Source organism: Plectrocnemia conspersa, unplaced genomic scaffold (assembly GCF_051122295.1).
Source record: "Plectrocnemia conspersa isolate PC_06_02 unplaced genomic scaffold, ASM5112229v1 ptg000010l, whole genome shotgun sequence".
Taxonomy (NCBI): Eukaryota; Metazoa; Arthropoda; class Insecta; order Trichoptera; family Polycentropodidae; genus Plectrocnemia; species Plectrocnemia conspersa.
In genome coordinates this window covers 7550585-7569002 of record NW_028277174.1, presented here as the reverse complement: position 1 = coordinate 7569002, position 18418 = coordinate 7550585, and the positions used below count along the sequence as shown (strand labels likewise).

General features: G+C 29.0%; 1 protein-coding gene across 2 annotated transcripts in view; it reads right to left on the bottom strand.

Annotated features, from left to right (window-relative positions):
- Window positions 1-18418, bottom strand: part of RhoGEF64C (Rho guanine nucleotide exchange factor at 64C) — a 169653-nt gene that overhangs the window by 66873 nt on the left and 84362 nt on the right. For both annotated transcript variants that reach the window (XM_088195518.1, XM_088195519.1), the window contains one exon: window positions 10384-10435. The gene's annotated coding sequence lies outside the window, so the exon portion shown is untranslated. The remainder of the gene's footprint in view (window positions 1-10383; window positions 10436-18418) is intronic.

Sequence of the window (18418 nt, the reverse complement as noted above, 5' to 3'; positions counted from 1 at the left end):
AGCAAGAGTAGCAATTCGACGTGAAATTGTAAACTCACTCGCCAACTCGGAATACCGCCTTCTTTAGAATCTTTAATGGACCATTCGGCGGTCGACGTGTGGTCACATTAAACCACTCATGGGCGTTCCTCTTATCTCGGTCGAAATTATATCCAACGCGGCTCTTTAATTATCCACATTAAAGAAAAAAACCAACCGGTTCGAAGTTTGAATATACAGAAATATGTACTATTTTATAACGAAACATCATCGAAGTATACTTAATTTTTAAATCAATTAGGAAAATTAAAAAAATAATACTTATTTTTAAATAAAAATAAGTACATTCTTTTTTTTCATTTTTGATTTTTTTTTCATTTTTTAAATAATATATCATAAGTGTAACATTATTATAGATCTCTGCATAAACTCGACAAAATATGCCAAAACGCGCAGTTTCCTGATAATAACCGTTATTGCAGCACAAGTAGAAACAAAAACAGTACACAGTCGTATTTTTGTGCGACGTATACGTCTTTCTTCTTGTGACTCAAGCCTACCACGCGCGAATGTATGTATAAAAAATTGGAAGCCGTGGCGTACGCTGATCTAGACTGTTAACTCAGAGGCATCGGGTTCGAGCCACGATTTTTAAATTTATAAAAATGCACTATTTATAAAATCCAGCTCTATAGTGCTATATAAATTTAACCTTTTGGTTGCCGAGATCCGATATATAAGCTTTTGTTACTTTGGCAAAAATTTTCGGATCTGACGTCAGTATTAAAGAAAAAATCGCATACATTTTTAATAAGCTTAAAAGTTATTTTATCAAAACAATAACATTTTCTGTAGATATGCATATATATTTTAATATGTAATACAGCGATGCTAAGATAGTTATTCCAAATCTTTTTTTTATAATTTTTTCTATTATTCACTCTAAAACTAGCACAACTTAATATATGTATTAGTCGCACAATACAAAATTGAAGAGTATACTTCCATTTTAAAAGCAGTAATTTTATTATTTTGCAGTTAATGGTTTTTTTACTTAAAAAATGTGCTTATGTGTTTTTTAAATAAATTTCTGTTGTAATCAATGATTAAAAGCTCATTTTGACGCGCAGTGTCAATTGTTGAAAATACTACAATAACTGCTATTTAATTAAGCTTTTTTTTTTTTTTTGGAAAAAGGACAAACTTGTTCAAGTAGTGCAATTTTTTTTAGAAATTGTACTATGTACAAATTCTAATGACATATTTTTTTAAATATCGCGATCTTAAAAATCTTTTATGGCAACTGTAAAGCTTTTTTCACTTAATATATTGTGCTAACACATTTGCCATCAAACACAAAAAATAAATTAATCAAACAGTACCTTAGGTAATCTACATTTTTCCTTAAGAATCTCTAGTTGAGCAAATCTGTATATAAATTTTACTAAAAATTATAGAAAATCATTTTCTAAATAATATATTCCAATAAAAATAAACAATGCCTTTAAATGTCAAAAACCACAATCATATTATTGCACAATAAATTATAGTATTAAATTATCATATATAACATAATTTTATATCTGCACTATAACATTACATATTTCCCACCCACACACCATTCACCTGCATTGCAAAACATACCATTATTCGGTCATCTTGATTCCACTAACATTTGACATTAAACTCGATAGCAAGCAATGACTCACACATAGTATAAAATCAACATGTTGACTTTCAATTTGTGAACATACCGAACACAAACCGTACTGAACCGAACGTTCAATAATATCCTCAATTCAGCCGTCCGTTGCAATCACAACTCAAACTTTCCGTTGCAACAGAATAGGAAATTATAATAATAAGTTTCAGTAAACACCGAAAAAGTGTCTAATTTCACACGCGGTGGCCCGAATTCGTTTTCATCGCCGGTAATGATACATCAAACAACTATTTTTTTAAACACGTTATTATATATTTTACTTTCGTCTATTTGCATAATTTTAGAGCGAGTTCTCACCGCTTGCTCAGTGTGAAATTCACACGCTCGAGTATGAAATGAAATTTTTTGTGACATCCAAATATGACAGACTGTATAATGAAACGAAAGTAACGCATTCTCAGTGCTCTATGGGAACGATCATACTAATATAGTATACACCTGCTAAACTAACGACACGACTTTGAATAACAAATATATAACAAGTTAACGATCGAACCTCCTACGCAGTGAACTGGCAAGTCACTACTAACGAAATACAATATTAAAATCGATTACATTTTGATTAATAATTAACAGACAGGCAAAAGCTCAAAGTTAAAATATCTTTCCTTTGTATTATATAATTAATATAAATCGGTTAAAGTTCGAAAGCGTCTCTGAGCAGTCTATACATCTAAGTATTATATATAATTCCAAATAAGGCTTTATTGTATAAAACCAACGTTGTTTTTAATTTTTAATCGATTGTCGACGATTTCTGAGGCTTCGCTTTAATGCCTTTTCAATCAAACGTCTTGTATCGTGAAAGTTCGTCCAGAGCAAAAGGTATAAACTTTCGTTTTCGCGTTCGCAAAAAGATGATTTTTTACTGTACTGTTGTTTCGCAGTTAAAAGCTCTTTAACGTCGCTAATAACTGGTCTCGACAATAATATCTGCAAAAGTAATAAGTAAACTGTGCAAAAACTGGATTTCCGCTCGGGTGAAAACAGCCGGTCCGTGATCGCGATTAACGACGCGGGCGAAAGAACTGAACCATAAGTTTAAAATTAACAAAAAATATATTTAAAGAACTAACCCTTCCCCTAATTATATAAACTGTATAAATTGCTCTATATTTAATTCAATTTAAATTAAAAATTAACTGTAATGTAATTTTTCATTATAAATATAACTATTTAATTAAGAAATTTATTTTTTAATAATTAAAAAAATATTCATAAAATACTTATATTTGTATCTAGTAAAACAATATGCGTAAATAATATTATATATTATTAGTTAATATAATAATAAAAGGATTTGTTCAGAAGATTATATTAAAATTTATTTTTAAAGACATTTAAGCTATAATTTTTAATGAAAAATGTTTATATTATATATCTATTATACGCATATGTACATAATAATAAATTACTAAAAGATCCTTCTGTCGCTTTTAAAAGCTTTGGTTATCTAAAAACATATTTTTTGGAAATCTTAGATATTCATATATAAAAAACTTCTTCATAAGTTTTTAACGTTCTATTTTTAATAAGTTATATTATACCAAAATATTATTTTTTAATTTATGTAAAAAATTGAAAAATATTGAAGAACATTAACCCAGTGATTTATTTTAATGTACATACATAAAAGTAACTTTCAGTGAATCTTTTCTTATATAAATGTTTTCCCAAGTTCTAAAATTTTCTTGAGCTTTGACTCTTATTGCAATTTGCCAATAAAATTTATTTTTAAATTTCGTGCTTTTAATCTAGTTTTAGAACACAATCGAATCATTTTTATATTTATGCTCTTGTGTCTTTCATAGGCAATGACAAAATCTCTTGATTCTAAAATCCAGGTCGATGTAGTCTATTTATACTTTCAAAAAGCACTCAACAAATTTTATCATGAGCTACTTCTTTGAAGTTAAGCAACTTTGGTTTTAAACGTTCTTGTTTGCTTTTTTTCGCTGTCGTCAATATGTGATCTATAGCAATCGTCACTCCAATGAGTATTTCGCTCATTCTGGAGTACTACAGAGATCATAGCTAAGTCATCTGTTTTTTTTTCTTTATTAACGACATAGATGCGGCAATTTATTATATGCTGATGACCTGAAAGTGTTTTAGAGTATTCGCACAAATTTGGATTCACTCTCTTTACAGAAAGATCCCCATGCCCGGCAGAATCCACTAAAAGTTTTACTGGATGTGCTCTAAGCAGAGATGCGAAAAGGCATCGAGGATTCTCGGCTTCGTTATGCGGAGCGCGTGTCACTTCAATAATTTATTGGTGATTCGCGATATGTACGATACGCTAGTTCGTAGCGTCTTTGTTGTTGGAGAGAATTCAAAGAAAATCTTGTAGATTTTTCTACAAGAAAGAATATTGTTATAATATTTTTTCCTTGTTGTTTTTATAATGACCATCATGACACCTTGAGATAAAAAATAAAATCAAATTTGAGATAAAAAATAAAATATGATTTTACCATATTTTTATAAATCAATAGACAAAAAATATATGCTTCTTGCAAATATGATTAACTATAAATTATGCAGCTTTTAAACATTGTCCAAATTCAGAACGCTTAAATTAAAAATTGTTGCTTAACTGATGTATGAATTAAATATATTAATTGTAAAGTAAATCACCAGCACATTTCTTAACATTTTAGTGACTCGAGCTTTCCTTTTTATATTATAGTTAAAAAGTGCAATTAAAATTATATGTTTGTATAAAAAATAAGATAAACACAAAAGAGATACGAATCGCGTGCAAATAAGTTGCAAAACTGTCGCACAATCAATTATCCGCTTTCTATTACACTATATATAATCGATTTTGCATCTATTTATCGCCATTTTATGTAAACCGACCCAATTGCATAATTTGTGATTACGTTATGCATATCGTGACTTTGTTTAATTGAATTAATATTGTAATACTATCAGATACATGCATTGTATGCATACTCAATTTTTATACAAAGCATTGTATTCTTAACACTTTACACAACAATCTATACATGCCAGTATTTTCATAACGTATGGTAAAATTCTGACTATAAAGTCCGTTCGCAAATATGTGCCCTTTTTTTACAGCAAAAAATATCCTTTAAAGCATCTTCATTATTCACAAAGTAGCTTTACAGCGAGCCAGTGCTGCAGCTATAATAAAACTAAAATTCTTTCATTAACTCTAACTTAAAACATAATAACGGCAACTAGTCTTTGCGGAAACACCTTAACGAATCCCTTTGATGCTTTTTCGAGGTAACATCACGGGAATTCTTTTGAATGAAACTTCGTTATGTACACAATAATAATAAAAAGTGCACACAAGTGGCAACACTGGGAGCAAACGAAGCATAACTGTGAATTTCATAACATCTCGCACGCCACTCGAGTAGATACAATCTTGTATAACAATCTTGTATAGCAATAGCGCGAGGAACTATTTATAAATTTATATTACTCTTCATTCAGGTTCTTTACGTATACGAAAGTGAAATGGATTTAATAATATCAAAATACATAAAACAACAAATCCTCATTTATATTAAGATATATGCTACATACATTAATTTATTATCTGTTTTATTATAAAAATCGTACACTAAAATTGTAATTAGTATATAATAGAGACAATCAATGTTATGAAAATTCTATACCAATGATACCCTAACATCACGGTGCGTTAATTTTGCGAAGGAAAAATAGCAATATCGTTTTTATAACGTATTTAGGCTTTCGACTACGGACCGTGTGACCAGTAAATTAGATTACACGCTCGTTGGCGACCCCTGGTCATTAGATTTTGGCCATCGATGCGTGCATAATAGCACCAAAGGGTCATCCATTATGTTGGTCCTGGCCTCCGAAACCACAATGGGTTTATTATGACATGTACACGTCTAAAATTATTTACTGACCCATCTTCGCCATGATAATGCACAATATCATCAATAGCACCGGTCCATACAAGGGATCCGATTAAATTCTCGTTTAAGCAGAGTTTTTTTTCACTAATATTTAATAATATATTTTTATATATGTTTTAATAGATTCATAATCTATATGACTTAGCCAATAAGCATAGAGATTTATTTTAATTGAGATATTCTTGTTAGCAAATATTGATAGGTTATCTTAATTGTTCATAATAGCATTCGCTTTTATATTAAAATTAATTATATCTATTTTGATTTAAAGGTTCAGTTAATGCCCTCAAGCACATGCTAAGGGCAATAGCTGAATCAATCAATTGAGTAATAGTTATAATTATGAAAAGTATACTTTATACATATTACAATTAAATTTAAAAATTACTGATCTAAACCTAAATAAAAATAAACACAATTTTTCTCGAATATTACTGTATTTTTATCTAAATAAAAAAAATCGATCGTGATGCGTGAGTATAATATTGTTGTATTTTATGAAGCAGTTGATTTTTATATATTGATTAACATAAAATTACACTATTTTTTAGATTTTTCATAATATAGCATAAAATCTATAAAAAATATTCATTATTACATTTGTGGCTAACGTTATTAAAATTTCAATACAACATAAAACAATCAATTTTTAAATCTAAATTTCACATTAAAATTGTTTGAGAAATTTATGCAAATTTATATTCACATTCATAACCGTCTATACTTTTATATAAACTAGAATTTTATTATGTCTAACGAGGGTAAAACAATTAATATCTACGAGTAAGTATTGAGACATCAGACTTAAATCAAACAAATATTATAGTTGCCAATCAATGTATATTATCAAGACATCAAATTTTGATAGCAATATCATTGTATTGAATATACGCTATTGTTTTGTAATTCAAGCACTAGATAATTAGCCTTTGCTTTGTTTATGTGCATTTTTGATTAAAATTAGATAACATTTTAAATCCCACATTTTTGCCAAGGTCAAACAAGCTAAATATTATAACAATAAAATAAACCATCAATGCGAATATGGAAAATATTATCGATAATTTTTGAAAAACTATTTTCATTGTCATATAATATTATAGTAATTTACAGTAATTATCATATTAGTATATACAGTGAAATCTCAGTATAGCGAAGCTAACGGGAATAAAAAGTTTCGTTATATTGAATGTGAGAAAGATGATATATTTTTATTTTATTTTTAATTTCCTTATTACTACAGCATCAAAATAAACTCTAACAAGATTTACAGATCGTCAATTTTTAAAGATACTGTAAGGAACACAATAAAATGTTTCATAAAAAAAGTTTGAGGGACGGCGAAACATCTTGAATGTCACTTCTGAACACATAATAGTGTGTCAAGTTATAACGTCATTCTTAAATTCGGATCAAAATATTTCGTTATACTGAAATAAATTTTCGTTACAATGAAAATATTTTTTATAAAAGTTTTTCAGAGGCAAATTGAAGATTCATTATTCAGGGAATTTCGTTATTTCGGTATTCGTTACAAAGAGATTTCACTGTATTATACACACGGTTTCAAAAACTACGATATCAATATTTTCTACATATACTACTATTCTCGTAGGATTATTGTTTTGGGTTCAGGAGGCAGTTGTCTATTTTCTAAAATTCTAATAGATTTTTTAATAAACGTTATTCATACTGAGCTCAAAATAAACATTGTAATTTTAAATTCCTTGCACTATTTTTTCAGTAATATTAAAACATTTTGAAAAGCAATCCCCGAAGCTAATGTTTGGAAATGCAACAAGCTCAAGAGCAGTAACTAGAGTGTGTCCAAACGCTCTTTTGTCTAATCTTGCCGTGTTCTAAAAAACGTTACGAAACGCGTACACGATACACGTTTAATTACTGACATACGTCAGCAGATGTAACAATGATTTTTTTAGCACAGTTACATCACCGTGCATTTTCATAATGAACGCCTTGTTAAAAATTTGAGTAACACATGGTTGGTAAATGCTATTTTCAGAAAATTTCGCGTGCGAACAGCTGGCGACTCACTGAAAGCCAAATTATTTTTTTCTGTTGAAACTATCAATTCTCCGATCGAGTCTGGCCACATTATGTTACGGAAGCCGCACGCCTCCAGAGGCCGCATTGTGTCCTGTGCGCCGCAAAGTGACAAAGACCGAAAAAAATCGCTGAAAATGAACTTTCGTGGAAAAAGTCGTGAGGCGAAATTCGATACCCCATGTATATAATAATAAACTAACGTAAAACGTTCGACAATGATTGTTTGCGGCCCATTGTTATTTTTTATCATGTGATAATTGTATCGATTGAAAACGTACGTTGAAACGCTTTTGTAAAGATCATATAACATAACTTTTGATTGAAACGTAAAATCATGCAGGTTGTTCTTACTACGAAAGTGTACTCCAATTAATTTACTGAAACAATAATACTGCTCAGTATTTGACTACCAAAATAAGATAACTTGACTGAGTTCACCGTTAAAACTATATTTTTTTTTTATTATATAAAAATTCATGTTATAAACATTTATATATTGTTTTTTAGATAAATTTGACTTGAAGTGCAAATCTCAAATGTGATTTTAAAAAGTTGAAAAATTACATTCTGACTTCATTTTTAATGTTACAAAGTCAATTTTACTGTTTATTTAAGGCAGGGGTTGGCAAACATTCGCCTCCTGCCTGTTTTAACCCGGCCCACAAACTAAGATTAAATTTTACATTTTTAAACTATAAATTTTTACAGTATGCTTTATAAGAAACGGCCAATCGTCTAATTAATGAGCTGCGAAATATGATCTATGTGGTGTTCCTATTGCTTTGCATTCCACTGTGATGTTAAGCAGTTGTGATTCAAAGCCGATTTTAGTATCCATGAATATTAATATTGCCATTGTCAAAGTCAGAAAAAAAGACTAGTGAACTTTGAATTTCGTGATTTAAAAGGAGAGTGGAGTGTGTCTGTACTAGAAGAATACAATATACGTCGATATTACAATGACATAATATTTACAACTCGTAGAAAATCAGCGATCAGAAAAATTGTAAAGTTTTAAACTAAATTCTTTTTTGCTAAAAATTAAAATAAAAATAATGTAATAATTAAATAAAATCATATTTTATTGTTGCAATCAGAAAAATTAGTTAATTTTAATCCATCAGTATTTTTGGCAAAAACAGAGCTAAGCACATTGTGAGTAACATCAATAGACAATTAAATGTAAAATCAATTTTAACATCACCTGGTGCTTCATAATCATTTTCGACTTTCGGCGCCCTTATTAAATCAATTGTTTATTAAATTATAGCAAATCCACTTTGAAAAATTGCAAATATTTTGTATTATAATGGTTAGGTATAATTAGTAACATTTTATGAAGCTTCGGCAAACAGTTGATTACGAAGGGAAAGACTGGTTTGCCCCACTTGACTGAAGAATTAGCTTCCATGAATAGTCTGCATGGAACAAATACAGTAGAATATATTTTTAATGACGTTAATAAAACGTTAACAAAGTACATTCGTAAGTGAAATCGACTAAAACGTGTCACATCCGATTTTGGTAAAAAAATACGCGGAACAAATTAAGACTTGCTTGGAAAAATATGAGGCTTGTGAAAATGCAAGGTGCTCAAAGCGTCTGAATATTTATTTTATCACCTTGTGGGAAACATCATAATCTATCATGCATTATTAAACCAGTTGTGTCAACAGTGATCTTTATTCGCTCTCGTGAACTTAACCGTCATCAATTCTGAGACTCTTTTTATATAAAAAAAATAGAAGCCGAATATTATGATTTGCTTTACCATACAGCAGTTCGATAGTTTAATGAAGGTAAACTTTAATCGATTTTTTTTATATATATGTATATATTTAGTATTCTATAATATATTATTATACCATCACTAAATGACTTAAATAAAAACTAACCTTAGTTAAAGTACTTGTGAAATCTTAAAACTAATTTTACGTGAAACTAAAAGGAAAAACAGTTCCAATATATGAAACTTACACTGTTTGAAAAAGTCCCGCTGAACCTATTTTTTCAGGATCTTGCCTTTCACAAAAAAGTTTGCCAACTCTTGCTTTAAAACATATATTCCAATAAACTCTCAAGACATCATTATTTCCTGCTCTTTGTAAATACACAAAAGCCACTCCTATTCATAAAAATTAATGGAAATCTGTGCAGTGTTGTGAGCTCCTACTAAATTATATAAAATAATTATGCATAAATAAATCAATTGTTTATGACAAGATTTCTTGGACCAACAATATGCTTTTTGTCATGCCTGTTCCACTGTCAAAAATGCAAATAGATATCATATACAGTGATTTTAAACTTTGTCATGGATTATTAGTAAAAAATATTCGGACTTCGGTTTGTCAGATGATCTAACTAGATTATTCCTGATTTATTTCAACTGATAAAAGTTACAGCAATCATCATACAGTAGTGCTATTGTGATGAAAAGTAAAATTGAATTAAATTAGACTACTTATAGCAAATTAGCATCTCAACAGTCGCAACGTTTGATGATTGCGTCAGGTGCAACCACATTGTGCATAAACGATGTCAATAAACGGAAAAGAGAGATGGATGTCATTGTCAGCCAAGAACTCGAATGCGATCGCGATCGGAATGCGAACTTTGCGTTCCTATGATGCATCCAAACGTTGCATCTCGGCCACGAGAAAACGCGACATTGAATACACTCACCTCCCAGACAGCCGGCGCCCGCTTGCATCACAACAATTGTACCGCGTGCGATCTAAAAGTTAAAAAAAACATAATTAAAATTAAATACAATGAAATTGTACTAGATTATATTATATATGAAAACATCGCATTGTTGACGAAATCACAAGCATACCATAAATTGTAATTGATTTTGATACCTTAATTCGAAATCTCTCATTTTATCATCAAAACATAAATATTTTTAGGCACACTGTATCGTGTGCTATAGTTATATTTGCTCACAGTTGAACTTTGCCGAATTGTTGAAATAAATTAGCGTTTCGTTGCGAACGCGGAATCTAGCGCACCTTATCTGCGATCAGATGTCGTACACGTAAAAAGTTGGGAAATGTTTTGAAAGTTGTATGATAAACGCGTGCTGAACAAATTAGTGTGCTTTGTTGTGTTGTGTCTGTAATTAAATTGCTTAATTCATTATTATCGTATTGTTTTACTTTTTTTACAAATAGTATGCAAATTTTATAGAATGGACTTTTAATTAAACTATGTAATAATTAAATTATTGCTTTATAATAATTTTTAATATGTAGATTACTTATCATAATATATATTATATACTGACATATGTCATTTGAACCATTTACAAATACAATATTAATTAACTTTATTTTGATCAAAAAATAGAAGCAAAAAAAAATTGTTTTATAAATTAGATGACACTTTTTTAAAATATAATTATAATATACAAAACTATATGTTTGGCATAAATATAAAATAAATTGATTTATATGTGAAATTTAATTAAATTTTTGTTGGCAAAATTCATTGATTTTTGTTTATACAAAACCAATAAAATAATTTTTTAATATATTTTCTGCTACAAAGTTAATATATAATTTATCAAAATCTGAGTTTAATGTATTCACATAAGTTGTAGCGATTTATAGATTTTTTGCCACAAATATGTAATAATCTGATTTATATTTTAAAATATTAGATATTATATCTTAAAATATGCACTGTGAAAATTGCACACACGAAAAAATAAAAAGCTAAAAAATGCCTACTTCATTTTTATCATTGTTACACATATTTTAGAATAGTTGATTCTCAGTTGTTACAGATTTTTTCCGTTGTAACGCATTGGGCTTATGCCTGTTAGGTTACAACGGAAGATTTACTACAACATAAATACTTAAAGTATTTATTTCTCATCTTTATAACAATATAACAACAAAACTTAAAAATAAATCTTTCTTTTCTATAATCATTAATTATTGGCACATTTATAAACGCTGCTCGAGCTTTTCCTCGGGCAATTTATGAAATACCCATATTTTGCAAACTGACACATTTCCTAATTTTATAAATATTTGAACTGATGTAGGCGATAAGTTAGCTTCCGTACCAATAATCTCAGATCTGCTTGAATGGTAGCCCTAATATCATCACAAACAACTCTTAAAAAACTATCTTTACTGGCGAATTTCACAATTTTTAACTTAATGACATCTCTGCCTATTGTATTACATATGATTTTAAATGCGATTGTTACATTATGAACAAGTTCAAACGCATAAAGCATAATATAGCTTAACTAAGATTTCTTTATCGTCACTGTCAATGTTGTTTCACGGTTGAAAGTATGGAAACAAAAAAACCGTTACTAAAACCATCATTTATACGACTACTGTTAACAAACACCGAAATAATACTATAATTATTTTTAATTTACAAAAAAAATGCAAAGACAAATGGAACCACCTGTATGTAACACATCGAATACCGTGAAAAAGTTGACGTTTCACAATTTTAATTTCATACAAAAACATCTACTGTAACGTATTTATTTCCCCTTTTAGCTAAATCACATTAAAGGCAAAAAATAAATAATAATCCTCGACATCTCTGGGTAATAAACACATTTCGAGTTTTTTTTTATTACTTACATCCCGTCACCATATCGGCCTTCCTATGCACATTCATCAATCTCTAACTCATCATAAAGGTCTTCCAGTCTTTCCGCTAACATTTGCCCCTGAAATGATCTTGACATTTTTAATGTAGGTCAGTGGCTTCCAGTCTTTTTTAAACACATTTTTTTGGTGTTCACTGATTTTAGTAATACAAAAAACAATTTTTAAAATAAATTAATTTTGGCTAATGAAAAAGTAATAAATATTAAAAAATAAAAATGTGCCAAAATGATTTATTTTGCATTTTTCACCATAAATAAATACAAAAGTTTAATTTCTAATACATATATAATAAATATTTATATATTTTAAATCAGCATATGTATGTATGTATATAAAGCCAATATTTTTTATTTTAAATCTGACATCATTACTTTTTACAGATTTTCCCAATGCGTCATGGAGGCTATTATACAAAAAAAAAGTAACAGCTATAAAGATTTTTAAATAAAATTGATGCACATCTAAAATATTTATATTAGAACTATCTCACAATTTTTTGCCAGCTCCTTATAGCTATTTTTAATTTAAAAAAAACATTTTAATATTAAAAAAAAGTATATATTTATAATATAATACTATATTTTTGATAATTTTAAAGTTAAAACATATTGTCATATTACTATTATTGTATATACTATTATTGGATTATATATATAATATTCCCTTTTGATTTAATACTTAAAATATACATACATACATTTATATTAATATAATCATAAATTGCTTCATAGAGCTTTGTTTTTACATAATGGTCAGTTAATTTAAAATAAAATCAAACTATAGTTAGTTAATAATAGATTAATTTTAAGTGGCCATTTTATTATAATAATATTGTTTATTAACAATAATTTAAAATTACTTTACTGACTGTTTATTATTATCAAATGACTATATTTTAATTTTATTTAAACTTTATTGTACATATAATTTATTGACATTTAAAAATATATTTATTATGGTTGCTTTATCTACCAAACTATCTGTAAGATATTTCTACGAACTTTACGAATCATACTTAGTAAAAAAAATGTAGATATGGATCATTATTTTGGAGAACAAATAACTTTGCATGTAGCGAGACTATAAAAAAGTATTTACACTCAAACACACGTCACGACTATCTCGACATCGTTCGCGTTCCCTTTGCGTCCGGATTTGCGAAACAATCTTCAGACCTTTAAAATGCCATTCCAGGTCACGATTGTCACTTTTTGCCTCGCTGTATGTAGGATTTGGATTTGTCGTGCTTTTGGATTAATAGCCGACCGGAGACATTCGCCGGTCAGCTTTGACGCGCATAATGAACCTTGCGTTCATGTCATGTCGCATGGCATAGAATGCATTCGGTGACATAAAACAGAGACTTGTATTATTATGATGGGTAAATAGCTAAACAAGCTAGAACACTCGCATAATTTTATAATATAATTTTGCGCTCCGATGGATATGTAAAACATGTAAACTATAACTAATAATCATAATGCATATGCATGACAACAAAGAAAGTATGCTGAGACTGAAAAATGTGGTAGACCATAGTAAGACGAATTATAGGTAGCTCTTAGTAACAAAGACATTGATCAAGGAACTTAGTAACAAAGAAATATAGGTCAAAAGCCTGAAAATACTTTCATAATATGTATACATTGTTATATATTTCAAATAACCTTTTCAATCATAACATAAAGTGTGACTTCATTAATAGAAACATTAGTATCTGCTTTAGCTTTATGTATATTTATTTTATATTAAAATCGCTTAAATATTTTTTAAACTAAAATATGTTTGAAACGATTATGAAAATAAAAATACTTTACATTCCTCGGTATATTGATAATACCCTATAAACTAATATGTACACTTTTAAAGTTATATCGTAAACTACCACATAATTTTTATAAAAAAAATCCTATTAAATCTGAAATATATCCAAAATTAATTAACCATTCCCGATCTATTTACGGTAAGCCTCTTTCATCTAGTGCAATAAATTAACGTTAGTTTAAAGGTCACATTTCACAAGCAGTAATAATCAACCAAGCTTTTAAACGTTTGCTCTGAATCTTTAATATTTATTGCCGCAACACACCCTTATGCAAAACGAGCAATGCAATAATTACAAGCCGCAACTGAAGGCATTTAATTTCAGCGGAATCTTGGTCATTGTTGTTATTGTTTATGTGTGGGCACATTTCGATCCGGTGACCTGAATATCAACGATTCGCGATCGCTACAATTTGCCAAGGCGTATTGACACGTGTAGTCGGCCTTTCTGTACAAGGAAATTGTCATTAAGACATTATTAGCATGGTATGGGTGGGCGCTTTATATTCTTATTGTGAGCTCTAAGTAGGATAAATAGAGAGTAGAGTAGAGAAAATGTATACGAATGCTAAGTTTATTTTCAAAATATGTTCTTGTGTCTAGATAACATATTCCTTAGAGACAAATTTACAATGAAATTAAATATAAAGTTGAACTAAAATTAATACTAGTTCTCTATTTGATTTGAATCCTATAAAAAATTCATTGATCGTCAGATTTTTTTTCTTATACTATTTAAAGAGGCGTAAGTATCCATGAGAAATATGGTGAAGAGATAAAATCATCTAAATTTGTTTTGAATATTTAATACTGTTTGGCTAATAAATTACACATATGATAAATTAGTATCATCATAAACCATTAGATCAGATAAATAAATGGAAAAATATTTTATTCATTATTGAATATTATAAATATTAGTTTAAAGTTTATTATTGTATATTTTGTTTAAAGACAGATTTGTCGTATCCTTTCAAATAAAATTGCCAACTTCTTTCCTTTTTTTAAGTAATTTATTTTAAAATTGTTTAGATCACCTCTATTCTCATTGCTTTATTTCTAATATATTATATGCATAAATACTGCTATATCTAATCTATTATATTTTAAAATTGATCATCTAATAAAATAGTTAAATTTCATAGAATTAATTATTTTAATATCGATCTGACCCTAGCATATTTACTACAATTTGAAACCTATCTATTCTGCAGCATTTATAAACATTTAATGTGTGGGTTGTTTTGCAATAATATATCGTAAAATATTATATTAATGGGCCTATATGTACGAGCTATTGCGCGATTATATGAGTTCTAGAATCATATTCTCAAAAACATTATCTTTAGATATTCAGATACTGACACCATTAAATTTTAATGACTGTCACAATTGAATTTTTTTAAATATTGTGAATATCTGTTTTTATTGTTTTAATCAATAATTGCTTTGTCTCTAAAAATGTACTTCAAAAAAACATCGTTTGGTTTAAAACTGTACATGTCCAAAAATAATACAATAAAAATATTAAAAAGAGCTTTGATTAATTTTCCAAGAACTTTTAAAAAACAGAAGAATCAGGTTAATTTATATTAAGTAAAAATGTAAAAGTTATATGTACAATTTTAAAATTATGTTATAAACCACAACTTTTTTTTATTTTTTGTTTCTTTTTTAAACCATCGATAAAATTAATTTTGAAATCATTCTAACGCTATTTCAAACAAATGAATATAAATACTAGCTCGTCTCAGAAATAATCACATCAGTACTGAGACGTTAATCACTCGTAATCAACAATAAATACTAAAAAGAAACTATAAGTGCGTTATATTCCGCGCAAAATTACTATTGATATTTTTACCCCTTATTAACAATCGCCAAAGCGGCTACATGTAAGTTAATTTTTTAAATTGTAAATATATTTTCAGTATGTGTGCAAGAAGCGATTCAATTGGCGTAACAACATCTTCATCTGCGATTCAACTCGTCTCAAGCTAGCATTATAAAAGATGTGATATTTGGTCACAGAATGGCAGACGTCAGAGACTGACGGAAAAAGACGCTCCAGAGACTCAACCCTAATGAGTCACAGCATAAGGCACATCAGCGGATAGTATCGCATCACAAAAGATCACAGTCGACAATAATTCAATTCGACACTCCAGCTAATATCCTCTGAATTTCAAGACCAGCTTGTTCCTTTACACCTGATAACAACAGCTACATTTTAATATATGTGCTATTTTTGACTGCAAAATGACACCCAAAAAATACAAAACGGGTTTAAAAATATATTTTTTAATTACAAAAGAAAATGTTTTTTTGCTTTATAGTAAATATTATTTTTTCCCAGTCGTCAATTATAAAATGACAAAAGTTCCACGGACTTTTGGTTTAATGACTTTGCATCCATGACAGAAGATCTAGCTTAAAGCTCAAGCCAACCATTGATCCACACGACATTTTGAATTTATAAATCGAGAGGTGACAAAAATTTGCATATTGTTCTTTCTAAGATTACTGAATATATGTAAGCCCATCAAATCATATCTGATCGCAAAATACAAAGTATATTGTGATTGTCGAATTCTTTTAATTAAAAGAGAACGTCATAATTATACAAAAAAACATATACGCTGCTTAAACATTATACTTCCTTAACTATGTATCTTTAGTTTGCGCAATGTTGCGAGTCCAGATGCGATAGAAATTTAAAAATACTAGAGTTCATATGAGACTCGAATGCAGTTCTTTCAGTTATAAGCAACCGACTTAAACCACTGGATTATCGTGTTAATTTATAGATAATAGTAACAGTTGGCTTTTAATAACAATCGTCATTTAATACTTTATTTGTATATGTATGTATTTATATATAAATAATTACACACAACAAAACATAAACATATCATAATGATGGGAAGAAAATTATAAAATAACTTTATAAAATAGCAACAAAGGTTTACTTGCTTTCTAGCCTTAAATGTTATATATTTTACTACCTCAGCATCAGACATTTTCGTTTATTATACAAAAAAGCTTATATTTTAAAGTAAAAGTGGTTTTATATATGTAACATGCAACTGGTTTGCTTTTTCTACAATTTTACACTAAAACTTCCTAAGATGATATGCTTACAGATAAAATTGTTTGATATAGTATTTTTCGATCACTCTATATACATATAAATTGCTTTACTTTATTACATATTTCAATAATTACACGTTAATACCGGCGTTAACGTTCACGGCATCCGTTCACGAATCCAATCCGTGCTCTTCCGCCAATCGTCGATACGCATGACGAGAAACTGGTATCAAGTGAAACGTAAGATTTTCTCTCAAACAGAGAGGAAGGCCTGGATTATTTTAATACTACACAAAGCAGCTCTTATCTACTAAATCCAATCTAGCAACCAGAGACAGACAACCGTCAGAGCGACCCATATGACGGACCATGCGAGTCGCCTGCCTGTTGGTGCAACACAGGGAACACTACGTTGCCTTTTCCGACAATGTTTACGACCTCAAATTAACATGAGAATGCAACAGCCATGCACCATAATTCACCTTTTGAAAGCGCACTTTTTTTGCCATGTAAAAGTAACACACTTTACCATATGCGTGCGCTGAAATGTTGACAGACACGACTTGAGCTTATCAATCAGGTTTTCGTTTGAGTTTTACTAGCTAAATTGTAATCAGCCACTATATTTGATGCAAGTACTAGATAAATATTTTTTTGATCATGATCATTAAGTCCAATGAATAGAATTTTTAATCCTAATGAACAGAATATCAGCAATGTTGGAGTAGACAGCATATAATATCAAAAAGATTCAGAATTTTATAAGACTCATAAACATTTAAGTAAAATGCAAGTATACTAAAACTTTCAACAAAATAGTGACAAATGTATGATACATACAACACGTATTAATAATTAATAAATAAATTATTAGAATATTGTTGTAGTCCGGAAAATGCGAGTATATATTTTCCAACATCCGCGTTTTTTTGCAACTAGCATTATCATCTCTCATCAACAACGCCATAACAGCATATCTCATTCAACCACCGCGTTTGTTCCGACAAACAATAAAACATTCACCCGCTAAATGCTGCTTTATCCATTGTTCGCGAACGGTTTTTCTCGATATGATTTAGATAGGTATGTATGCACACACAGAGGTATACAGAGCGGGTATCCAGCGCGTGCACAATGTATCGACGCCGGATGAAAGTCAA